The sequence below is a fragment of the Myotis myotis genome, unplaced genomic scaffold, assembly GCF_014108235.1.
Source record: "Myotis myotis isolate mMyoMyo1 unplaced genomic scaffold, mMyoMyo1.p scaffold_m19_p_12, whole genome shotgun sequence".
Taxonomy (NCBI): domain Eukaryota; kingdom Metazoa; phylum Chordata; class Mammalia; order Chiroptera; family Vespertilionidae; genus Myotis; species Myotis myotis.
This window is the reverse complement of record NW_023416316.1, coordinates 35,698,732-35,725,016: the sequence shown is the minus strand read 5'-3', so window position 1 is coordinate 35,725,016 and position 26,285 is coordinate 35,698,732. Positions and strand designations below refer to the sequence as shown.

The window sequence follows — 26,285 nt, the reverse complement described above, 5'->3', positions numbered from 1 at the left end:
CAGGATGATTTTTCTAAATTTCAGTTGTAATTCCAGTTTGGTTCTGGGAGAATGTCAGTGTAACTTCCACTTAATCTACCACCATCTTGGAATCCTCACCTTACTGTCTTTTAATGCCCCCTTGTTAGGGCCCTTCTGAAAAATGTGTCCCCATTTTTTTTTTTTTGTTAACCCTCACCTGAAGATATTTTTTTCCATTGATTTTTAGAGAGTGGGTAGAAGCGAAGCAGAGAGGGAAGGAGGGAGATAGAAACATCCATGTGAGAGAGAGAGACATTGATTGGCTGCCTGCTGCATGCACCTTGACCAGGGCAAGGGATTGAACCTGCAACCCAGGTATGCCGCCCTTGACTGGGAATTGAACCTGCAACCCTACGGTGTGTGGGCTGATGCTCTAACCATTGAGTGAGCAACAGTGGTCAGGGATGGTACTCTACTTTATCACATGGTTGGCCTTTACATTCTCTTTGCCCTAAGGTGCAAAGAGAGTCCTTCCTGAGGTGGAAGAGAAGCAGTGTTCATTTTCAGTGGCCAAGTCACACTAGATGCTAAATATTTTGAGTATCACTACTGGAGATAGGCAACTGTGTGACCTTTCTATCCTCACGATAATCAGTAGATATTGAGAGGAGGTGATGATATTCCCATTTTGTAGATGAAAACTGAGATATAGAAATGTGGCTTGACCAACCTCAGATAGTTAAGGTGTTGCTGAGACTATAGCCCTGGCCCCCTCGTTTCTGTCTTCTGTTCTTGATACAAAAGCCCAGTGACACAAAGGATAGGACATTCGTTATCATTTTCCCTGAAGAAACTTCTGGAATATTTAGTACTTCTCTAGAGAATTTGTTTGTGGCCTATTCAGTCAAGAATCCATTTACCTTTGGAGACTGTGGTTGATTAAATAGAAAATTCAGAATCCTTGATTAAGAACAACATCTCTTTTTCAGATTTTGCTGGAGAACACAGGGGTTACTGCAATTGCTATGTAATTAAAAAAAAAAGGTTTTATCTGTCTCTGTCAGTTTCTCATTTCCTCCCTACAAAGTATTTATGTCCTAAGGCATGCTTCTCTTGAAAAGAAAATGTATTTATTTATTTTCCCACAGTTACATTCCATGCCAACATCTCTTCTGAGGTGCTAAATCTTAATGTCTAGGATTAACTTGAGTTAGATAGTGAATGCAAGCTCACTGTATAATTTTTGGAAAGATCTGATGATAACAATGATTTCTTTACATGATAAATAAAATGCTTTACAGCTATCTATCTATCGATCCAATTTATCTATTATGTACCTGTCAATATCTTGAACGTTATAGGCGAATGTTGACTCTGAAAATGCCAGTATCTATGGGTTCTTTTCATGTTGATATATTTTCAGATTATAAATAATATCGGCAGGATCGCATTCAATTGGGATAAGTTTAAAATAACAGTAGTTTGTCTAGATTTCATAATCCCTTACACTTTAGATCAGTGGTTCTCAACCTTCCTAATTCCGCAACCCTTTAATACAGTTCCTCATGTTGTGGTGACCCCCAACCATAAAATTATTTTCGTTGCTACTTCATAACTGTAATTTTGCTACTGTTATGAATTGTCATGTAAATATCTGGTATGCAGGATGTATTTTCATTGTTACAAATTGAACATAATTAAAGCATAGTGATTAATCACAAAAACAATATGTAATTATATATGTGTTTTCCGATGGTCTTAGGCGACCCCTGTGAAAGGGTCGTTTGACCCCCAAAGGGGTCGCGACCCACAGGTCGAGAACCACTGCTTTAGATAGATGCAGATTTCATTTTGCAAGGCATATAATGTACATTTTAAAACGAACTATTTATTTGGATGTTTTCAGATTAACTTTGCATTTGCATTGTGGGGAAAGGAAATAGGATTTGATTATTTACCAGTGATAACTAAAGCGTATCCTGTGTACTACAGGGTAGATAAAATGTTACAGGAATTTTTTGTTGCTTTAATATATGAAGAGGATAACTACCTCCTCCCAAAATAAGAGGTACTTAGCTGGATTGACAGATATCTACCTAGAGTGTTGAAATGATCAAAAGCATACCTGAATGTTTAAGTAAATGAGAATACTCATTTAGAGACAAAGCAAAGGTTTGAAGGCTGAATTTAAGTTTGTCTTTGATGTTTAATGGGAAGAACTTGGGTGCTGAGATAAACCTGTGTTGATTCCTTCGGGTATGACTGTGCCTGTGGTTCATATCTGGCATCTCTTTAGGCAGTTTTCTGTGTCTGCTCTAATTCACCAGTATCTGCACCATAACTGACAGATAAATATTGTAAATATCAATGCTGTTACGCTGACCTGGCTAAATACTTGCTTGGCTGCGTAAGGAGCATTGTCACCACATGTTCATCAAATAACCTCTCTGAACCTTAGTTTACTCCTCAATAATATGGAAATAATAGGATTGTTGGGAAGATCCCTTTAGATACTGTGTAAATGTTTACCATCTTCTCTAGAAAACAGTAGGGGCTTAATAAATGTTAGTCCCCATTTACCTTTCCCTCTGTTTTCCTCATCTTGCCGAGAAACCCTCTCCATTCTTGTCCCAGGAATCATAGGTTCCCAGGACCTTAGAGAGTGGAGAAAATGCTGGGGTCATCATGACCCACAGTCCTTTAGACTTGGGGTTCTGTCTTACTAGTAAATGTTTTAACTATAATCTAGACCCGTGGTCGGCAAACTGAGGCTCATGAGCCACATGCGGCTCTTTGGCCCCTTGAGTGTGGCTCTTCCTAAGCCTTAGGAGTACCCTAATTAAGTTATTAAGAATGTACCTACCTATATAGTTTAAGTTTAAAAAATTTGGCTCTCAAAAGAAATTTCAATCATTGTACTGTTGATATTTGGCTCTGTTGACTAACGAGTTTCTAGATTCTAGACTAGTCTCAGCTGGGCTGACTGGGCACTTCAAGTCTCTGCCACGTATCTGTTCCATGCCAGTAGCTACCTCAGGACTGTCCTCATGGAGGTGACAGAAACACAAGAAAGAGCAAGGCCTCTCGAGTTGTAGACTTAGAAGCACCATATTTGCACTGCTGCTTCATTCTATTACCCAAAGCCAGGCACATGGGCAGGAGGGCAGCGAGGGAGGTTTTTTGGGAAGGAGGGTCCAGTAGCATTATTTCAAATGGCAGTGCACAGTTTTTAAAAAAATCATTTTTGCTACACATCATTCTAAAAAGGACCTTTCTGTTCTATAGCTAATGTTTATGATGGGGAAAGTGTTTCTTTTTTGAGTTTCAGCTGCCAGATTATGTGACAACTCCTTGGCAACATATATTGCAAGACTCAGGTGACTCTTTTTCCATTTTTGGCTAGAATTTCATGGAACAAAGCTAAACAAATGGAACTAGTGACCTTTTATCTATCTATCTATCTATCTATCTATCTATCTATCTATCTATCTATCTACTTATCACCCCCCCCCCTTGTAGTTTGAAAAGCTTAACTGTAGCATTTGTCTTATAGTAAGCAGTATAACATTTTATCATGAAATCCAAAGTGACCAAAAATAGATCACTTTGACTGTAGATCGAAGCCAGGATTGGATTTGTGTATGTAAATCTGAAATATATCAATATTTAGTGTCAGGTGGTACTAAATGTACAGGTCCAACGAAAATGTGTGATAAACACTTGGATTATGTTAGTTTCATTTGTGTGTACATGTACGATATGTGTGTTTTAGTTTTAAATTATGATTCTGCCTAGCTTAAGTCAAAATATGTTTTGCTCTGCTATTTCCACACACATACACACACATCTCTTTACTGCTATAGCTCACTCCCTTCCTGTCTCACAAAGCTTCTATCTTGAATCCACCTTGTTCCCTAAAAACCCCTACCAGGATCAGCCTGTTGGGTCCCCAGCCATTGTGCACGCAGTACTTACTCTCTAGGCCAGTGGTCGCCAACCTTTCGGACTTCACGGACCACCAGTGGTCCACAGGCCACCCGTTGGCTACTGCTGCTTCAGGCTGTTCATAGTATATTGCAATAGCTGAGGTTTTGTATTTCTTATTTACCCCTAATTATTCAACTTAGTAAATATGTTTCTTATGTCTCTCAACAAAACAAAACACAAACATAAACTCTCTGAGGGAAATGGCTACATGGTCTCTTATTTTCTATTTCTCATGCTGCCCAGCAGAGGTCTACTCAGTACCTGTTGATTGGGGCAGTCTTGGCTACTCTCTGGGTAAGAAGCAAACACATAACCATGGAGGCGTTTAGAGAATCATCTCCCTATTACTTTGCAATTCCTGTTTAGACTGTCTTTGGGTGGGACTTATTTATTTAAAATATGTTTTCATTGATTTTTTTTTGAGAGAGAAGAAAGGAGAGGGAGAGAGAGAGAGAAACATCGATCCACTGCCTCCAGTATGCCCCCTACTGGGGATCAAGCCCACAGCCTGGGCATGTGTCCTGACTGGGAATCCAACTGAGACCTCTTGCTGCATGGGACGACTCTCCCCCAACTGAGCTACACCGCCCGACAGGATTTATTTATTTTACCTCTCTACTTATCTTGCTCCATCTTATCCAGAGCTTCAAGTACCTTCTCTGTGTTTCCCATCTCTGTCTTCAGTCTCCTGTAGCTGAAGCTGGAGGTGGCAGCAACACTGGGAGAGATAAACAGGTAGTCTGTTCCTCGGCCTAATCCAGACACGCATCACCAAACACAGACTTAAGCAAGAAGCCAAGCTTTCAAGTAAAGCCAGTGAAGCACGGAGGGGGAAGCATCAGAAATACACCCCACATTGACTTGGCGCCTGTCGCCTGGGAGGGGCTGGGCTGTGAATGGAAAACGCTTGTAGATGAAAGCAGGGGAGTGCAGGCTGGGGGATGTATTTCATACTCACTGTCCATTACAGAGTCCCTGCGAAATGGTTGACCTTAGAAGGGACTCTTGATGGTTACGCCTATGTCTTTTCAACCTGTTGTTCCTATTTGCACTTGTGCTTTATGGATTCCTCCAGGGAGAAGTGTTTTAAAGAGATACAAAAAGCTTTCCGCCCCAGAGACACGCCAAAGGTGACAGTTTAGGCAGATAGCTCTCATCCCTGTTTATTTTCCTTGGAGGAGGACATATTTCTCCTTCCCTCGAGCTTCCGGATTTTGTGACCAGGGACATGCTTGGATTTAACAGTTTGAACGTTTAAGAACAGTAATTATTTGAGGGACATTCTGTTCTTATATCTATGGAGAGACGGGGGGATCTGGAGTTACTTTTGTAGTTTCTTAAAAGCCTAGATTGCTGACGTGCTATTTTTCAAACTATCATAAGTCAAATTTATCATGGGGATAATGAAATAAAGACAAATATTCAACCAATAATGAAAAGCTAAGTAAACGGGTATGTTTAAGCTCTATTATATGCAGGGAGTCCATTAAGGCAGAACTGAGAGAGACTTTAATGGATTTAACATTAGCAATCAGGCCTGGACTTGGTATAAATCAGACACCATCGCATTTTACGCTAATGCACACCCACTCGTTCGTTAGCACTGTTCAACGTAGATTATAAATATTAGCCAAGAAACCTTCGGTTCTTGAGATTCTTTCCACAGACACAGCAATAATTGAACAATAATGATGACAATTTTATTTTTATGAATCACTATGGCTTACTTTTATTGATTTGCTCTTGGGCCTGGAGAAAGCTTCCTCAGCCAGCATACAACAGGAAATGGTTACAGCATTATCAGATAGGCCGTAAAGAGATAAATAAAATAAAGGGGGGTAGGAATGATGGTGGGATCCGGCAAGCTGCTGATATAAGCTAGAATTACTCCCCTCACTCCCAACAATAGAGCAACTTAAATTACCCCCTTTCTCCCTCCCCGCTCCTCATTCCTAATTCAGTGAAAGGAAAGTACTCCTCGGCTGTAAATGTGCATTAACTTTGGAGCTGAACACTTTGGGGTCCTCGGTGTCAGAGGGAAATAAATAAGATGGGAATAAACGAGCCTGCTCAGGCATTGCGTGGAAAGGAGGGTGAAACCCTGCGGGAATGTGGCCTTTCACTGCCTCCTTTGATGATGTACAGCTTCTTAATAACAAAGGCAGCATCGCCTTCTGAAATATTCAACCCATGCCTATGAAGGGAGCTGAAGCCTTACCGCCTATGCCTTTGCCAGAGTACGAGATGCACTAGCAGTTCCAGCCAGCTTTGCCTGCCCGTTAGCTCACGCAGGTGAAGAATGGAAACATCCTGGAGGGAGTAAGAAGGAGAGATGGATGTGGACCTGCACATGTGTTTCTACAGCTGCGTTTGTCCCCCGACCGCCCTTCTCCGTGATAGATTCCAGATTCCAGAGGTTTTACTTCATACGCATGCCTTCCCATCCCCAGTGATAAACTGGATTTTTACTTCTGTTTATTTGCTGGATTGAGACCTCACCATGATTTTTAGTGAGAGGAACAAGAGCAAACAAGTCTTGAGAGTCTACCAGTTCTTACAATTCCATGCAGTGAAGCTGACTGCCAGGTCTGGCCATGACAGGGCCAGTGGCAAGAGACATTCTATCTTTTTGCAGTTGCTTCTCATTCCCAATGGATTTTTCTTCCCTGGCCCCACATTTTCAGGACAGTTTATAGTGGAGGTATGGACAAGCTGATGTCTAAGGGCTTATACATTTGCTGGTTCTATGAATCACCTGTGTCCCTATCTGTCTGTCACTCTTGACTGGAAGAACAGGATGCTAACTGCCCCCACGGATAGAGAAACAGCTCAAGGGAGACTATAATGTTGGCTGCTACAACCCCTCACTCTAGTTCATTCTTTATGTCACCTTTTCGATACATCTTTAAGGCAAGTCTGCCTGGGTGCCTGACTCTTTTCTCAGAAAATAAGTTCTTGTGACTTTGAAGTTAATTAAACCATAATAACAAGTTAATGCTTAATGACTTCATTGATTTAAAAAGTGTTTTAAAAGATTCTTAGTTATTGATCACACCTTGAACTATCATGTCAGAGCTGGGAAATAACTCCAAGATGCTAACATTAAAAACCCCACAAAAGGTCAGCATCATATTTGTGGTTATTGGAGTCAGGGAAGGTGGGCTGTGTTCTCGGCTATGCCAGCCGGGCTCGTTGTGTGCTCCCGACTGTGGAACCAAAATATGATCTTGGGAGAGGAGTGATGTCAGGGGGAGGTCCCATAATAATTATAGTTAAAGATAACGAACATTTCCAGTAATTTTTAAGTGCCAACAATTGTCCTGATGTCTTATCTGTATTACATTTAATTCTCACAATAGCCTAACAAGGTAGCTGCTACTATTACTCTTATTTTACATATGACAGTATTAAGGCTTAAAGAGGTAAAAAAAAAGAAGTACTCAGGGTTACAAAACAAATAAGGGATAGAGTTGGGATTCAAAGGCAGGCGCATCTGACTCCAAAGTTACTCTCTGAACTGCTATGCAATCTTGTCTATTTAGGATTTATAAATAAAAAGTATATTAAAATAGAATAGTTTGGAAGGAGGAAAAGTAATGTTCTTATTCAGGTATGGAAAAATCATGAAGTTTAGTGGTATTGTATCATTTCTTCACAACAGGGATAAAACTAAAGGCTTTAAGTGAAAAAAAAAAAAGTCCAAAGTATTATTTTTATGGAGTTGTTAATTGTTTTATGGAGCAAGCTCATAAAAGTCACAGATCACAAAACGTAATTACAAAATGCACTTGACATCAATTACAGGAAGCATTGATTTGATTAACTCATGTCTTGTCCAGGAGGTATAAATTATGGGAAATAGAGGATGCATGTATATCTCCTTTCTGAATGGCTAATCATATACCACTCACTATTGATTTATTATGGGGATGGTGTTGAGCATGCCGTACACTACATTACATGTCGCTCCTTCTGTGATTCAAGGAAACGTGTGTGTGTGTGTGTGTGTGTGTGTGTGTGTGTGTGTGTATGTGTGCGTGTGTGTTTAATTCTCAGCGCTCCCTCTTCAAAAGGCCATACACCTCTTGAGAAATCTTTGCTTTTGTCTGATAGAACCTGTGTTTCCTATAACTTTGTGGTTCTCAGAATGCATCTTGGGGATCCATGGGTCCCTGAGATCTAATCAGGGAATCCCTGAGGTGAAAAATATGTTCCTAATACATGAAGATGATATTTGACTTTTGAGCTCTCCTTCTCTCATGAGTGTGCAGTAGGGTTTTCCATGGGCTGCACACATGTGATATCACAACAGACTGGATGCAGAAGCGGACAGGAGAATCCCACTGTCTCCTTTTAAGCCAGAAGTTAATAAGATTTGCGAAAATGTAAATGTCAATCATCTAATTCTTTTGAGAAAATAGTTACTTTTTATAAATAAATTTGTTACTATATGATAGGTTTATTGTCATAAAATGAATTCATAAATATTTTAACATTTTTTTCAGTTTTAATTGCTAGATAAATATGGATAGATGTAACATAAGCCCCACACAAAAAGCTCTCTGAATTCTCCAGTAAGTTTAAAGTGTAAAGAGATTCTGAGACCGAAAAGTTGAAGAAACACTTCTGTACCCACCTGTGTTTTTGATCTTTGTTTCAATCTTTGTTTTAAAAGCTAGGGAGCCAGAACCAAATTTGCATTCCACCTTCAGCACTGAGCTGAGATCATAAGACCTAAAGTTGGCGGACTCACATTTCCCCATGCCTTAGCTTATGTTTTGCTCTTATTTCCCTTCTAAATGATCTCATTACTTATTTATTTTCCAAACTACTCTATTTAAAAAATGTTTAATCATAAGCTTCAGATAGGTTATTGTAGGTTGCTGGAAATTAAGCAGATGGTTGAAAGGGTGGGTTGGCCTCTTAGAGCATGGTATAGGAATATAATATTGAAGATTTTCATATAAATGGGCCCTCAAATTCAAATGCTGCTGCTTAGAGATTGCAGGCAGGATCTTACTGGTTATTGTGGAAGCCATTGCCACTACATCTACATGAATAGAACTTTTTTTTCTGAAGCCTCTTCACTCTTTGAATTATGCAAAGCCTTGCAAGGTACAGCCTCTCTCCCTCTCTCCATTCCTCCTTCCCCAGCCCAATGGTTTTTCCTCTTTCCTTTCTTCTACTTTGCATTTATATTCTCTATGACCTACTCTTAAAAACATATTTTCTAATGCATTTTTTTTTGAGTGCAGAATAAAAGGCTAGTACTTTCAGCATTACTTCACCTTCATTAACCAGCCTCTTATAACTCTCTAATTTCAGGTTATTGTATAATACTTGAGCTCTCTGGTAATGTACGTTACATCGGCACTGTAATCAGTGCACATTTCAAGGACTTCAGTCAAGAAGAGTACCCAAAGCTTTGAATTCAAAAAAAGTGTATTTTTTTTTTTTTTTTTTGCAAATTAATGTCTAAATAGGGAGATTGGTCTAAAGCATTCGATAAGGCATACCCTTCAACTTTAGCATTATATATGATTGAATAGATGACTGACATTGGGCATTAGTTTATCAATTACTATCATAGTTTTGATGAATGCTGGAATGAACTTGAGAATAGCTTATCTGTCTCTCTCCTAGTTGAATTCAATTGTAAACCTTCAAAGGGGGAAACAAAGCTAAGGTAATGTTTGAATAATGTGGTATTATCTCTGGTGAATGGGTAGTTCCTTTTGGGAAAGATTTCTGATCTCTTGGTAGTGGAGTTTGGATAGTTAAGAGTTAAATTCTTAGGGCTGAGAGTGAGAGAGAATTAGAAGCTACACTAAAGTATGAGTGAGTTTCTTCTTTTCCAAATGATGAGTTTCTCTCACTTATCGAAACCTATCCTGATACTATAGAGATGGTATAAATGCTAGCTTTTTTTAACCACAAAACTCAGTGACATGGACCAAGCACAATGTATTTATCAGAGCAGAGACCTCTCATGAGGCCACTTTTGTGGAGATATAACAAGTCATAATGTGATGAAAATGAGAGAGCACTCTCCCACAGACAACAGAAGAACCATCATTTTAAGTTTCCTAACTACAGTTATTAAATATCTTTAGAAAATGATTTCCTGACTTACTACTTACAAAACTTACCAGAGAAGAGTTTTCAATCAAGTATACTTATGGCATAGTAGAAAAAATCCAAACATTTGAGCCTGATCTTTAAGGTCCTTCACCTCCAACTTTCTAATAAATTATCTCACACTTTCTTCTGTGACTTGCTTCAAGTCTTTGTGTGTGAAATACCCCAGTCCTCTTCTCTTTCTATTAATACTAAAGGTCAGTGCATGAAATTTGTGCACAGGCAGGTTCCCTAGGCCTGGCTGGTGATCAGGGCTGATCTGTGGGGCAACCAGAGGGGCGATTGGGACCCCAACTTGCATCCGCCTTGGCCTGGTGCTGCCCACTCACCTGCTTCACAATTCCGCGTGATCCCGCTCTCATCGAGGCCCATTGGGGCCAGCAGAACCTCCACTGCCACCTGCTGCCAGTGCTGCATCGCCGATGCCCACCATGTTCCGCGCCACCCCCTGGTGGTCAGCACACATCTAACTCCTGATCTGTCCAACTCTAGCCCGTGGGGACAATTTGCATCTTAGCCTTTTATTACATAAGACAGGGTAGTGGCTATTAGCTCAGGTCTCCAAGTCAGGTGTCTCTGGGTTTGAATCCGCTTTATTGGACATGTAATAGCCATGTGGCCTTGTTGCATGATCAAAGACCAAGTTTATCGTTAATATTTTGGAAAAATAACAGGACCGATCTCATAGCATTTTTATCAAGATCGAATGGCATGCTGTACATAAGTACTGAGCACCATGCCTGACATATAATAAGCATTCAATAAGTAGAAAATATTATTTCTTCTTTAAGCTTTTAAATGAATTTAAACGTTGTTAGCTGGGACTTCTGGATATCCCAAGTTGGAACTGATTTTTCATCCCCAGTTCGTGCAGGACACTTCGTTTTCTCATAGTTTTCTTTGGATCATGATGGCTTGTGTGCCTGCCTAGCTCACCCATTGAAGAGTGTGCCTCAAAGGGCTGAATTTGTGTCTCACTCCCCTGAGAATTTCCCATAACACTCAGCATGGTGCCTTGCTCAGGGGTTGAGTTAAGTCACCTGCCCTGTGTGCCCTGAGAATTGTCATTTGTGCCTAAAATGCAATCTGGGTCCACAAGAAACTTGCCGTCTTCAGGGAGATAAAGCTAAAACACATGGTACACTTCAGAGAGGAGAGACAGAGAACTCCATGAAAACCTGCTTTCTGGTGGAGGGGCAGTTTCTGGATGGACTTGTTAGGGAAGGGGATATGGAGGGATGAACAATGTTGGTTAGAGTCTCAGTGCAGGTAAAATTTACATACAGTGAAATGCACAGGTCTTAAGAATACAGTTGGATGGGTTTGATAAATGTATGTACTTGCATGACTACCATCATGATATAGAACACTTCCATCATCTCAGAATGTACCCTTCTGCCCAGTTCCAGTCATTCCCAACTCGCAGCACTTAGTTTTCTGATTTCCACTTTCACAGACCAGTTCTTCTTGTTCTGGAAATTAATATAACGGGGATTATATGGTATGCACTCTTTTGAATCTACCTTCTTTCACATCATAATGTTTGTGAGATTTATCTAGGTTGTTTGTCAGTAACTCATTCTTTTTTACTGTTGAATAGTTTTCTTTGTATGAATATATCATGATTTGTTTTTTTTCCCCACAGGGAAACATTTGGATCACTTAGCTGTTATGAATTATGAATAATGAACATTAAAATTATTATAATAAAATAATAAACCAGTATTTTTTGACATATAGTTACATTACTCTTGGGTAAATATCTAGATGTGGAATTGTACATTTATAGATCACACGTGTATTTAACTTTGTGAGAAACTGTCAAAACATTTTCTTAAGTGGTTGTACAATTTACTTTTCCACCAGAAAATTAAGAGAAGGAAAAAATAATCATTTATCATTATTCCCATATTTATCATTTTTGGTGCTCTTTATTCATTCCTGTAGATCTGAATATCCATTTGTTTTTATTTTTCTGAAGCCTCCAAAATTTCCTTTACCATTTCTTATACATAATTTATTTTTTCTAGTGATGTATGTTTTTCTCATGTTTTCAGTATCATGAAGTATCATAAAATGATTTTTTTCACGTGATACAGAATTCTAGGTTGATAGGTCCTCCACCCTCTTTATTCTGCAGTTAAAAAAAAAATCATTCTATTGTTTTCTGGCCTCCACTGAGAACTTAGGCTTCTTTTTTATTATTGTTTCCTTTTAAGTAATGTGTCTCTTTTCCCCTCTGAATGCCACTATGGTTTTCTTTTTACTTTTGGTTTTCAACAGCTTAATTATGATATTTCTAGATGTGGTTTTATTTTATTTTCTTTTAAAAATTTTATTTTGGTTGGGATTCAGTGAGCTCTTGGAACAGTAAGTTGATGTTTTTCATCATATTTGGGAAACTATTAAAAATAATAATTATTTCTTCAAGTATTTTTTCTTCCACATTTTCTTGTTCTTCTGGGTCTCTAATGATCTGTATTAGAGAGCTTAATATTGCTCCCCAAACCACTGAGGATCTGTTTATTTTGTTTTATTATTATTTTTTTAAAATATGTTTTTTATTGATTTTTTTTAGAAAGAGAGGAAGGGAGAGGGATAGATAGAATCATTGGAGAGAGAGATACATCATCAATCGGCTGCCTCCTGCATGCCCCCAAAGGGGATCGAGCCTACAATCCGGGCATCGACCTTGACCAGGAATCAAACTTGTGGCCTCTTGGTTCCTGGTTCAATGCTAAACTGCTGAGCTACACCGGCTGGGCTATTTTGTTTTATTCTTGAATCTTTATATTAAGTAATTTGTTGATTACATTTAAAATTTGTTGATTCTTTATTCTCTAGTCTCAAATCTGTTGTTAAGCCATTTTAGTGAATTTTAACATTTTAACTGCTTCCCTTTTTAGTTGTAGTGGTTCCATTTGGTTCTTTTTGAACATTTTCATTTCTCTGTTGATATGCCTTATCAGGTATAGTAATTCTAGCAAGCTTTTCCTTTAAGTCCTTGAATATACTTAAAATAGCTGTTTTAAAGTTTGTACCTATAAATTCCAGTCTTCCTGTCACTTTGGGTTTAATGTCTATTGACTGCCTTATCTTTTGATGGTGGATCACATTTTCCTGTCTCTTTGCATGTCTACTGTTTATTTACTGTACACTATGAATGATTCATTGTAAAATCTCTGGATTTTTTAACTTTTCACTAAAGAATATTGATTTTTGTTCTTCCAGGCAATTAAGTTACTGGCTGGTCCTTTTGAACTTATGTAGGCTTGATTTTATTAAGATGGGTATTCAGTTTGATTTTTTCATTTGTATTGATAGGGTGAATCCTTTAATTCAGAGACATACACTTTAATTGTAGGTTTTCTTCTAGGGTTTCAATGGAAAGCCAAAGATGTTTACCAAAACCCTCTGACTTTGAAGCTCTTGAACTTCCACGTCTTCCTACTCTACAGTGGGTAGCACCAAATATTTCTGCTCATCTCTTAGCCTTCCAACTGTTGCTTTCTGCTGGGTTCATTGCAGTCTTCCTTGTGCAAATTTATACTAATAAAAGGGTAATATGCTAATTAGACTGGATAGACTAGATGTCTTCCGGACAAAGCCACAGTGGCAGGGGCCAGCAGGGGAGAGCAGTTAAAGGCAATCAGGCTGGCAGGGGAGCATGGTTAGGGGCATCAGGAAGGCAGGCAGGTGAGTGGTTAGGAGCCAGTGGTCCTGGATTGCGAGAAGGATGTCTGACTGCTGGTTTAGGCCCAAACCCTGTGGGACATCTGCCGGGGTCCAGCCCCAGCAGGTCCAGGGGTCCCCAAAGGTGTGGACGGAGTCAGCGGAGGAGGAATGACATGGAGACAGCGTTCAGTTGATCAGCAGCCTAGCCAGGATCTCTAGCCAGGATCTCCAGCCATGTTCTGGTCTGGATCTCCAGTGAAGTTCTGCCTAGATCTCCAGCCAGGTTCTGTGTCCATGTTCTCTTGCTAGGTTTTCCAGCCAGGTTCTCCAGGTTCTCCAGCCAGGTTCTGTCCAGGTTCTCCAGCCAGGTTCAGTCACCAGGTTCTAGTCAGGTTCTCTTGCCAATTTCTGTAGTCAGGTTCAGTCCAGGATCTTTTGCCATGTTCTCTCGCTAGGTTCTGTCTCTAGGTTCTGAGGCCAGTTTCTGTCCAGGAACTTTTGCCATGTTCTCTCCAGCGAAGTTCTTCTGTCTCTAGAGAACGTTCTGTGTAGGTTCTGTGCCTAGGTTCTGTCTCTCTTGGTTCTGTCTTCTTACATCTGTATTTATACCAGTTGATTCCAATCCTATCAATCTGTATTTCAAAGGTTAGGGTGTTTCTTATCTCCATTCCAGGGAGTAAAGATTATGTAGCTTAAGCATGATTGTTCGTAGTTAAAGTGATTAATTACCCACCTGGCACTAGTTAAGAGGTTTTATTCCCTCCCTAACTTCAGGGGAAAATCCCTACCTGGGGAAACAACCTTTCTCGGAGAGGTGACCTTGGTTAAAACACATAGTGCCAAGAAGGTGAGCAAACATATTAAGAACAGTATGCCATATAAGCCAGGTCCATTGAAACAGCAAGGATGGACCGGCTCCCGGCAGACATCCACCAAAGGGTTCTGGATTCTAGAGGGTGCAGGCCGAGCTAAGAGTTCCCCACTCCTCGTGCACAAATTTCATGCACCAGGCCTCTAGTGTAGTATAAAAGTCAGCCAAAGATTTGAGGGGAATTTATATATCAGGTTTTGAGATTTCTTCCTTTAGATCCTTCATTTTCTGGATTTCCTTTCTTAATCTCCAGCTACTCTGGAGGCCCTGAGCTCTGTTCGCAGACACTTCAAGCCAACAAGACTGCAGTTCTGCTTGAACTACAGTTGTCTAGCATCTCTTAAGAGAAAAGCTATAGAAGTGATGCTCTCACTCAGCGCAGTTCCCTTTTTTCACGGGTTTACTGCCCTCTAATATATGCTTACTTCTAGTTGTTTTCCAGTTCCTTCAAATAGTTATTTTTTATTTTTTAAAAATTTGTCCAGTGATTATAATTCTTAGATGCAGACGATTTATTCTGATACAAGCTATTCCTCTATGACTGAACCAGCGACCTCTGTGTGTTTGTTTCCTAGTAAGCAGTCCTGACTGGAGATGAGGTTTTGTGAGAAGAAAAATTGGTTTATATCTGTGAGCTGGAGTATAGAAGGCCTTAAAGGCCAGACAGTGGCTATTTTATGGAGGAGACAATAGGGAAAGGGTCATGTCTGAATTATAGATAGCTTTTGTTTTTAAATACAGTGGGGCCTTGACTTACGAGTGTCCCGACTAACGAGTTTTTTGAGATATGAGCCGTCTCTTGGCCGATTTTTTGCTTTGAGTTGTGAGCTAAAATTCAGGTTACGAGCCAGCTTCAGATACCCCACTGCTAGTTGGCATAGCAAACGTCACAGTGAACTCCACAACATAAGCCCAGCATCACGTGTCTCACTCATTCACTTTTTGATTTGCCATACGAGTAATTTGAGTTACGAGCTCCATCACGGAATGAATTAAACTCGCAAGTCAAGGCCCCACTGTACTGGAATGATGCTGACATTTATTATAATTCATGGAGAAATTTGACATGTATTCAAATGAATTGGTATGATATTTCTATCATTTACATGAAACAAATGTCAAAACAGAAGACCCTCAATTTATCCTTGTAAATCATTTCTTCTTTCTCTTCTCCCTCCTCTCTCTTCCCTCTCCCTTCTCTCCTTTCCTCTTTTTCCTTTTCTTGTTTTTTTATCTCCCCCCTTTCCCATTTTCCTTAAGTTTGTGACTAGTATGTGAAGAAGGTAATAGAGCTATTCAAACTTACCTCAAGAATTCAAAGTTGGTCTTTAAAAAGAGTCCAACATTTTTTACTTAGTAAAAGCATTTATTTTTATTTTTTGACTTTACTATTCTCAGGGCTTAATAAAAATATTAAAAACAGAGAAATCATTAAATAGTAATATAGCATTTCCAAAAACACTGTGAAGTGCCTGCAATTATCATTGGTAACTCTATGTAGCTACTTGGAAAAATGGTTTTGATCAAAGCATGATGAAAAATTATCTGTATACAATGATGCAGACTGTGAAAATGTTATATACATGATAGAAAGGAAGGGAACATATAAAATGTTAATAGCTGTATGATGATAGGGTTATGAATCTTTATTTTCCAAATATTTTCAAAATAGAGGTAATTTGACTGTATTTTAAAATTCCCTTTCACTGGAGTAAATGTGCCAGGATTCAGCAAGGTCACACCTTCTAACCTACAATTTAAAAAACCTCACTATTAATTAAATCTCCTGGTGACAACCTTCTTCCGTATGCGGTGGAGAGCTCCTACCTCCCCTGGCTAGTACTGTCAGTAGTGCTTAGGTGCTGACCTAGTGATGCTGGACAGGGAGGAGGCAGACAGACATCAAGATGTCTAGAAAAGCCTGAATCCTGTGATTTTGGGTGGAAAACCACAAGGTGCCAAAGGTACACAGAGAAAAGATGGGACACAACCTCAGGACAGAGGGTGAAGCTTGCATCAGCTAGCTGCTTTATTCCCCACTAATCCCCATGCTGTCCCTCCTCACCCTCATCTTGTGATGTGGTGCGGGTGGAAGATGAGCTCAGAACACTGTGATAAGCTGTACTGAGGGCTACCTTGTGGCGACTATAACTTTTGGTGAAAAATTATTATGTTGGTGGAGGGCATGTGGCATAGTAATGCTTATAACAGGGTTATCGTGACATTTACTGTCCAAGCTAGGACATGTTTGAGGGTCAAAGAGGGTGCTGTTAGCTGTGATAACAGACAGAGTGGGATATACCGGGCGAACTGAAGCCTGAGGCCAACCTCCCTATAAAATTTGTGGCTTTTTCACCACCCTAGGATAATAACATTTTCCGAGTTCATTCATGCCTTCCTGTGTCCCCAGGTCACCCCAGACCATCAATGAAGGAATAGGGCCTTGTCCCAGATGGCACTTTCTAGTTCTGGCTTTCTTCTGAATCATTAGGATTTTAAGCAGGAGCTGGAATGATTAATATGACATTTCATGCAAAAATGTCTGGCAAATGAATGTAGGATGGATTAGAAGGGCAAGAATTGTGAGTCAGAGAGCTCAACAAAAAGGTTATTGCAGTGACTCAGTTATTTTGTTGCAGTGACTCAGATAAAAAGCCCAGAGACTGACAGGTACAAGTACTCTTAGAGCAAAGATGGAACCAAACGCCTTCAACATCAAACCTCTCCTGGAAAATCTGCACGCGTGATTACTACAGATATGGAAAGCCCACTCAACCGGGCATTGGAAGTAATAGGCTGCGGTTCCCAATCTGTCACATTCACTCCCAGAGCTTCAGAGCTCCCTCTGTAAGAGAGGGAATTAAAAATAGATGGTTACGAAACCCCCCTCCTGTCCCTAAAACACTACAATGACTCTAAACTTCCCTGAAAGAGTAGAGTTTTAGTTCGAGTTCTTAAAATCCCTGTGCTGTTCAGCAGAAGGGCATGTGCAGGGTAGGAAATGACAATAAAGAAGAGATGATGTCCAGCTAGAGACACATGGGATCTTTTCACTCTTCATGCCTGAGTTAGCTATTGTTAATCTCTTACTGTGACTAATTTATAAATTAAACTTTATCATAGGTATGTATGTCCAGGAGAAAACATAGTGTATCTGTGGCTTTAGAATCCACTGTGAGGGGGTCTTGGAAAGTATTCCCCGGGGGGAAGGGGGAGGGTGACTGTAACTAGAATCATGACCAGGAGTCCTCAAACTTTTTAAACAGGGGGCCAGTTCACTGTCCCTCAGACCGTTGGAGGGCCGGACTATAGTTTAAAATAAAACTAAGAACAAATTCCTATGCACACTGCACATGTCTTATTTTGAAGTAAAAAAACAACACGGGAACAAATACAATATTTTTATTTGCATGTGGCCCGCGGGCCGTAGTTTGAGGATCCCTGATCATGACCTATGGCAGCTCATGGAGTGTGAGGAGCCATGGAATAGCTTCTTTGTGATTTCTCCCTGCCTTCCCTCTTTCTTCTTTAGTGTTTCTCTCTCCGGGGCTCAGATTCCCACAGCGGGTACAGGCCTGTGCAAAGAGAGTGATGTTTACCACAGTCTGCATTTTTAGGAAAGTGAGTCTTAACAGCTAAGTTGTAAGGTCACCAACGTTCAGGGTCATGTTTATGTTTTTGTAGCCTTCATAATACCTAGCCCAGTGCCAAGCATGCAATAGAATCCGTACTTAATAAAACCAAGGTTGGTTGCTTTATTTTCTTGCTGGTGGTTTTATGACTGTGAAATAAGAGTACTTTGGAGGTTTGTATCATTGATTTTCAAAAGTAAGGACACCGTCTTCTTTTGTTGTTGTTACAAAAAGCTTTATTGTTTCCATGTGGTCGATGCATAGGCTCCAGCGTGGTTACAAGGATGCCTAGTGGTTTCGGGGACAGAGAGGCTCGGGCAAAAGCCAGACACAGGGGATACAGAGGGGCCCCTGGGCTCCAAAGGCTCCTTGTCCGCTTGAGGGGGAGCCTTTCAAAGAGATACCCGCCCCGCCCCGCCCAGCCTGGGGGCCGCCAGCCTGCGGTGGTGAGTCAGGTGTCGCCCATCCTCTTGATGAGTTTCACCTGCTCACCCCGGAAGTGGTTCTCCAGGAAGCCACAGAGCTGAGGGTCTGCAGCTCCAAAAGGGCCTGGCTCAGGTTCCTCTCCAAGGCCAGGGCGGCTTCCATGGCGTCCTGAGTTCTGCCCACTCACCTTGGGGAGACTTCAGCAGGTCCTGGGAGAGAATGCGGCCACCGCGCTGTTTTTGCAACTTTAAGAGACTCTCAGGCCCTTGCACTTCTCTTCAGCCAACTCAGGGAAGAAGTGGCCCACGTCCTCCAGAGCCACATCGTCGTGGTTGAAATCGAAGCCCAGAGAGAGGTAGGTGTGGGAGGCCCGCAGATGCAGGTTGACCTGACAGTTGATGGCGGCCTCCACTACGGTGGAAGAATTCTAATGGATTTGGGAGCTCATGGTTGTTTGGCAATAAGCAATTAAGGTCAAAAACGGTGTTGTCTGGTCTTGGAGGCTGAGGATGGCTGGGGTGGTTCTGACGGTGGTGCCTGGAAGAGAGGGAGGAGGGCGGTCGAGGCTGGAAGAAGGGGCATCCCTGGGTCTGTTCTGTCCAAACACTGTTGAAGCAAGAGACAGATGCTGGGGACCACTGAGGGCACTGCCGACACTCTTCTTTTGCCCCCTCCTAACAGGCTGCCTCCTTCAGCATTCTCACATTAGTCCCATGTGTTTTTCTCTTTCTGCCTCTCTGCCTCCTTCCTCTTGCCAGCGTCGATTGTGTCTCCCTGAAACGTCAAGTCCTTTTGTCAGCTGACGCTGTCCCAGAACTGAACAAAACCCTCACGAGCAGGCCGTGAGTTGAGTCACTTACCTCTGTCACCAGAGGGGCTTATCTCTCCTGACAAGGTTTTGTCTGGTGTTAGTGGCCCAGTTAGTGACAGCCCATGCATGTAGCAGCATGTGACCCGGCCCCTTGCCTCAAACTGTGTAGTCGTCAGAACTGTCACACAGTCAGAACAAGTTAATTCCACGCGAGCAGCAGGGCAGACTGTAATAATGCCAGGCCTCTGGAGAGGGTGCTGTCAGGCGGCATGCACTGCAGCCACCCAGCTGCTCTGCTCCGTGGGCAGAGACGCATGCTGACAGGCCGTGTGCTATTCCCAGGGAACCAGGCCGGAGCAAGTGCAGTGATTTTCTGTCGGTTCCATGGTGCTTGTGGCACCGCCAGCTGTAATCTGGGAATGACAGTTTCAACAGGGACCATTTTAAGCTTTAAAAAAACCTGTCTTTTGCTGGCAGAGGCAAAAAAAAATGAATCGTGACCCTTCTGCTATGTTAGTCTGTGGGTTTTTTCCATCAAAGCTAATGAGCATCATGATTGGGTAGGTGCATCTTTGTGGGTTTCCCGGGAGACAGTTGCTGATGAGCTGTTGGTTTCATTAAGGATTATTTTCTCACCGTCTTTTTTACAAAATCCGTGGTTTCTGATGCCGGGGGATGGGAGAATTAGAGCTTACCCAGTGCTGGACGAGAGAACCAGTGTGGCTGTGCGTGGGGTATTTTCCCCACAGGGAAAAGATGCTTACAGACATACGGAGGGAAGTTCATGGCTGCTCAGGAACAGATGCAGACTCTTAATTAGCCAAAATGGGAAGGCCCAGGTTCCCACTAAAGGCGGAAGTCACTTTTCAGAGTAGGAGTTGATGATGAAGGTGGTTTTTCTTTTCTTTTTCTTTTAGAGAGAGGGGAAGACCAAGGAGAAACACAGAGGACTTTGCTTGCAATTAAGTAGTAATGAAAACAAAAGATCTTTTTTTTTTTTTTCCTGGTAATTTGTATCACACCCAAGAAATTCCCAGTGTGATTCTTAATGATACGATGAGGAAGAAAACTGAGATGCAGCTAAGGAAAGCAGTGTAACTGCTGGAGTTATTTTCCTAAAAAAGCAAACTTATCACACCACACTATTGTAATATCCCCTGAATTTACATGGGCTGTTCTTTCTTACCTCTATGTTTTTCTCAAGTTCTTTTCATATCAAACTTTACTCATCCTCTAAGATTCAGATCAAAGTCCCTTCTTATGTGAAACATCCCCCACAGCCCAGAAAAATTCTTGGTGCTTCTAAAACATGTGTTTACATACCTGTCGTATATTTATTGAGCAGTATTTAAATGTGCTCCTTATATTGCTGTCATTTTCCACTAGGCTATGACTCACTGAAGTTAGGGCCCATGGATTACTTAATTTTATCTGCAGTGACTAGAAAATGTCTGACACAAGCACAGGCTAAATCAGTGGTTCAGAACTGCATGAAGGGGACTCTGAGGAGCTCTGGGATGAGAAAGGAAATGCTAACAGATAAAAGGTGGATTTTAATCAGGAGTGAATTTAAAAGGGTTGATATTTGCAATCAAATGTATAAATGTAACGGCACGAACTCTTAAGAGTACTATTAGAATGAGTTCAGACATTTGAAGGATGCTGTAGACAATTAAAAAGTTAAAAGGACCTTTAAAAGCTATGATTAACACAATGATTAAGACAGATGGCAGAATGTTAGCGCATGCAGGGAGCTGGCGGAACTGCCAGAACCTTGCTCTGTGTTTGCCACCAGGGAGCACGGTCTACAAAGACCCATGTAGTCGAGAGGGAATACAAGGTTGCAAGAGAGGGCCTGGCTGCGTTCTGTGAATCCAAGTCTCTGGGGCCAGAGAGACATAGTCCAAGGTTTAAAATTGGTAGGTGATTGTGGAATCCTTTGAAAGAGAAGTGGCACCCTAGTCCTCATCATTTTCCGTTTTTCAAATCGATTCCATCTTCTCCAGTCCCACTGTCATCACTGCTGGCCTGTGTTTCCCAGTTAGTCACTCCCCTCCCAGATTACTGAGGAGCTGATGTCCGCTCTGTCTCTAGAATTGCTTTTCTTGTAGTTTTGCGTGGACGCCAAAGTGCTGCAGATTTGATCATGTCACTCCCTTGTCAAGCCACTGGTGGGATTTTCCATTTCACCATTCATTGTGGCTGCTTGCCCTGCCTCTCCAAGCTGGACCCTTCCCACCTTCTCCCCACACGGCCCCTCCCTTGCCCGGAGGTTCCAACCTTACTGAATTCCTTCCAGCCTCCCAAGCATGCAACATTTTCTCTGAGCCTTTGCCCATGTTATATTAACTCATTCAAAACATGTCTTCACTGAACCTGGCCCTGTTGTTAGACGTTGGAGGACATAAAGTTAATAGGACGTGGTGGTGAATTAGACAGGAGGTCTGAGAAAGAAGAGCATGACAAAGAAAGCTGTCAGCTGTCAGGTTGGTAACTGGATGGCAGTGGAGTCACTGAAGAGGAGGCTATGGAAGGAGATTTGACTGGTTCATGAGTTTGGTGCTGGACAGAGTCTGAGGCACCTCTGAGATGTGCAAGAAGAGAGGCCAAATGGGCAGTATGGGTCACTGTCCTGGAGCTCAGAGGGGTGGTCCATGCTGGAAGTCATAGCTGAAGCTGTATACTTCTTTTTTAAAGATTTTTAAAATTGATTTTTAGAGAGAGAGGAAGGGAGAGGGAGAGAGAGAAGCATTGATCGCTGCCTCCTGCACGTGCCCAACTGGGGATCGAGGCCAAAACCGAGGCAGGTGCCCTGACTGTGAATAGAACCATCAACCATTTGGTGCACAGGATGACACCCAACCAACTGAGCCATACTGGCCAGGTTGAAGCTGTGGGCTTTGATGCAGTTATTTTAGGAGAGAACATAGAGCATGAAGAAGAGACTCACAGAACCAAACCTTGAGCAAAGTCAGGATTTAAGGGAGGAGGAGAAGGTAAAATTATGAAAAGCACTACAACTCAGAGTATGAGAGGATAAGCAGTGGTTTTTTTTAATCCTCACACGAGGATATTTTTCCTTTGATTTTATTTTTATTTTCTAGGGAGAGTGGAAGAGAAAGGGAAAGGCAGAGAGAAACATTGATGTGAAATAAACACATTGATTGGTTGACTCCTGCACGCGCCCCGACCAGGGCCCGGGCCGGGGAGGAGCCTTCAACCGAGGTACATGCCCTTGACCAGAATCGAACCCAGGATCCTTCGGTCTGCAGGCCAATGCTCTAGCCACTGAGCCAAACTGCTAGGGCAAAGTAGTGTGTTTTGTTTTCACAGAAATAAGGGAAGTCACGGTTTTAAGAAAGAGAGAATGTCAAATACATGTGAGAGACCACATTTCTTTGCTTGTTGCCTATTTTTCCTGCCAGGCTATCAGATCTGAGAGAGTAAGGACCACGTTCATTGTCCATTCCCGTTGCCTGGCAAAATACCTCACATTGAATAAGTGCTTGACACATACTTATTAACTGAATTCATTAAATACTCTTGATTTTTTCAAATTAGGTAGAAAGCATGGGCTGAGGAGATTTATGGAGATATTTCTCAGATTGTAAAAACAAATTTTAAAGTGATGATTTGTGATAACTTAGATGAGAAACTAATTATTACCATAAGCCAATTTGGGGTCCCAGAGAACTGGGTACCATTTCAAGGTAATTGAAGAGTGCTACTTTTATTGGAGTTTAGAAAGCTTCTATATAATAGGAATGTCTTGGACATAACATATCTGAATTTTAGCAGCCACTCATGATATCATGAAAGCTGTATTATTAGGTAGATTCTAAGCTGGCTGAGCATGTAGTGCTGATCTGGGGAAAGAGTGTTCTGGTCTGCTCTTGGACCTGTCACGATTTGACCGAAGATAAATGGTCCACAATCTCTATCTGAAAGCCTTGGAGTCAGCTTTGTATCAGAACGTACAGGTTTTCGATTTTATAATGGTGACTCAGCAACTTGCTGAATTTCTTAAAAAGAGTGCTGATTAATAACATAGCTACATTAGTATCTCACTTTAGAGTTTCACAAATGCCACATTGATTTTCACATCAGCTTTGTGGGATAGGTACTAGCCCCATTCTGTGGACTGGGGAAACTAAGGCTTTGATATATATAAGCAACTGAGCCATGTCTTGAAAGGGGGTTTTAGATTCAAGTTAAATATTCTTTAACTTTATCTAGTCGTCTCAGTTCTGAGGTGATATGTCTCGGTCATTTATATAACCTCTGTGTGATTTCGTATCTGCCTATAAAAGTTGACACATGAGCCTGGCTGGCGTGGTTCAGTGGTTGAGCATTGACCTATGGACCAGGAGATCACAGTTCGATTCAGTCAGGGCACATGCCCTGGTTGCGGGCTCGATCCCCAATGTGGAGTGTGCAGAAGGTAGCCAATCAATGATTCTCTCTCATCATTGTTGTTTCTCTCTCTTCCTCTCCTTTTTTCTATGAAATGAAAATGAAAAAAAAAAGTTGGCACCTTACCTTGGGCCAGTCATTTAATGGCAAAGACTATGTTTTATTCATCTTTGTATTCCCACAGGTTCTAGAACATAGATACTCAGTATTTGCTAAATTAATTACTTGTTTATGTCAGGATTTCTTCATAAACAAAATGAGAGAGTTGGATTAGGACCCCAAAGAACTTTTGTTGGTCATATTAACCACAGTAGAAAATAAAACTAAGAAATTGAAAATAATTTTCAGATCATTAAAAAAATAATATATTCATCAAATGTTAATATATATAACAAACTTTATGAAGTATAAATTTACTTTTCAACATAAAAATAAAGAGTGTGGCATTTTATATTTTTGCAAATCTCTTTCATGTATGGCTTAATAGATGACAGCTGGATTTTCATACCTGCTTCTGCACTCAATCTGTTGTTGTATGTTGTTTTTGTTGAAATATATGAAGAAAAGTAAGCCTCCCACAGATACATACAGTTTGCAATTTCCTATACCATTTTATATGAGGGCCTTGAGCATCTGTAGATTCTGGTATTTGTGGAAGGTCCAGGAACTATGCCCCTGAAGATACTGAGGATGAATGAAGTTTTTTGGAGAGTCAAAATTATATGCAGATTTTTGACTGCACTGGGTTGGTACCCCTATACTCTGCATTAAAGGTCAACTGTAGTTGGAAAAGGGGGAAATATTTTAATAGCATTTTCAGATAATTGTGAATATTATTTTTGGATGCTAGAACAAAACTTGAAAAAAATGATAGTGTCTTTAAAGTTAGTTGTTCTGTAAATCTGAAATCGCTTTAATGAAATTTTATTATTCAGTACCTTAAAATCCACTAGTCTATCTTTTACTTTGAATAAGTCTTTTTCCCATGCAAAATTTGGAACATTATACATTGCTCATTTGGTTTATTGAATTATGTAGATCTTATAAATATTGACACAGTTCGCCGTATAAAAAAATCCCACATTCATTAATATTGCCACTGATTTTATAAGAAGTTTTTAAGTATTGGGGAGCTGTTAAGCTCATAGTAGTGTATACAGATTCTCCAAAATTCTGATTTTCACCTGAAAGCTCAAACTTTATCATTGGTAATAAATATTGTCCTTTGTTTCATTTGAAGTGACAGAATCATTTCATTCATTTTCAATAAAATATCTGCCAGAACCCAAGTTTGAATAACCATGATATAACTGTCAGCCATTTTTTTTTCAAGAAAGAAATGTTATCTCAGGAGAGGATGGCCGGTACAATTCAAACAATTGCATGTCTGCTTTCCTTTGAGACAACCATCATACCTGGGCAGAAGCACTTCGTATATATTTCTCATGTTGTCATGGAGGATATTAAAAAATGTATACTCAAAAGTTGAGAATTATTAAAAATAATACTTTTTACAGTTTCATCAAGGATTTTTAAGTGAACCTACTCTGATCCCCTTGTTTCCCTCCCCCTTTTTTTTTCTGTGAATACATGCCTTGATTTATGCTAAAATGCCAACCATTTTGCCACTACTGATTTTGCATCACCGATGCAAAAGCCAACATAATGAATAAGGAAAATAATCTTTTAGTATTATTATAAAAATATTCTTGACCTCTTCAGTCCCCTTGAAAGGGTCTCAGGGGTCACATTAGATGTCTGTAGACCACATCCGTCCATTAATACCGCATTGTGTTACCTACCTCCTCGTGATGTATCATGATAGGGAAAGCGGCCAATGGTCCAGCTGGGTCAGATACGACATCATTATGCAGCGCTGATGATGTAGCTATATTATACCAAGCAAATGAACAACAAAGCCCAATTAACTCATGTTTCTGCCTTTTATCAATCCAAAGTTGAGTTGTGGCAAAGATTGTTTGATGTTCCCCAAATCTGCTGTCTCTTTTTCTTGGGCAGCCTCCCTTGCATTAGATATGACTAAGTTCCAACAATAACACTAGTGGAAGGGCGGTGTGTGACTTCCAGGCCTGTACCATTAAAACGCTCCACACATGCTACTCCAGGTTCTTTTCCTCCCGCTGGCTGGCTGGCGATCAGCATAAAGGCCAATGAGATGGTGGGAGGAACCTGGGAGCCAGCATATGGAGTGCTGACAGCATTCTGAACATGCTTGAACATCCATCCAGGACTGTTACGTGAGCAGGAAATAAATTTCTGTTGTTTTGAACATCACATGTTAGGTTTATTTGTTATACCAATTAGCCTACCTTTAACATTGGCTTGAAGTCAAAATGATTCATATTAGAAG

At 40.8% G+C, this 26,285-nt stretch overlaps 1 pseudogene; it reads right to left on the bottom strand.

Moving 5' to 3' along the window:
• The window catches only part of LOC118667728, a 79,110-nt pseudogene extending 53,376 nt beyond the window's left edge, over positions 1-25,734 (bottom strand).
• Between the last annotated feature and the right edge of the window lie 551 nt (positions 25,735-26,285).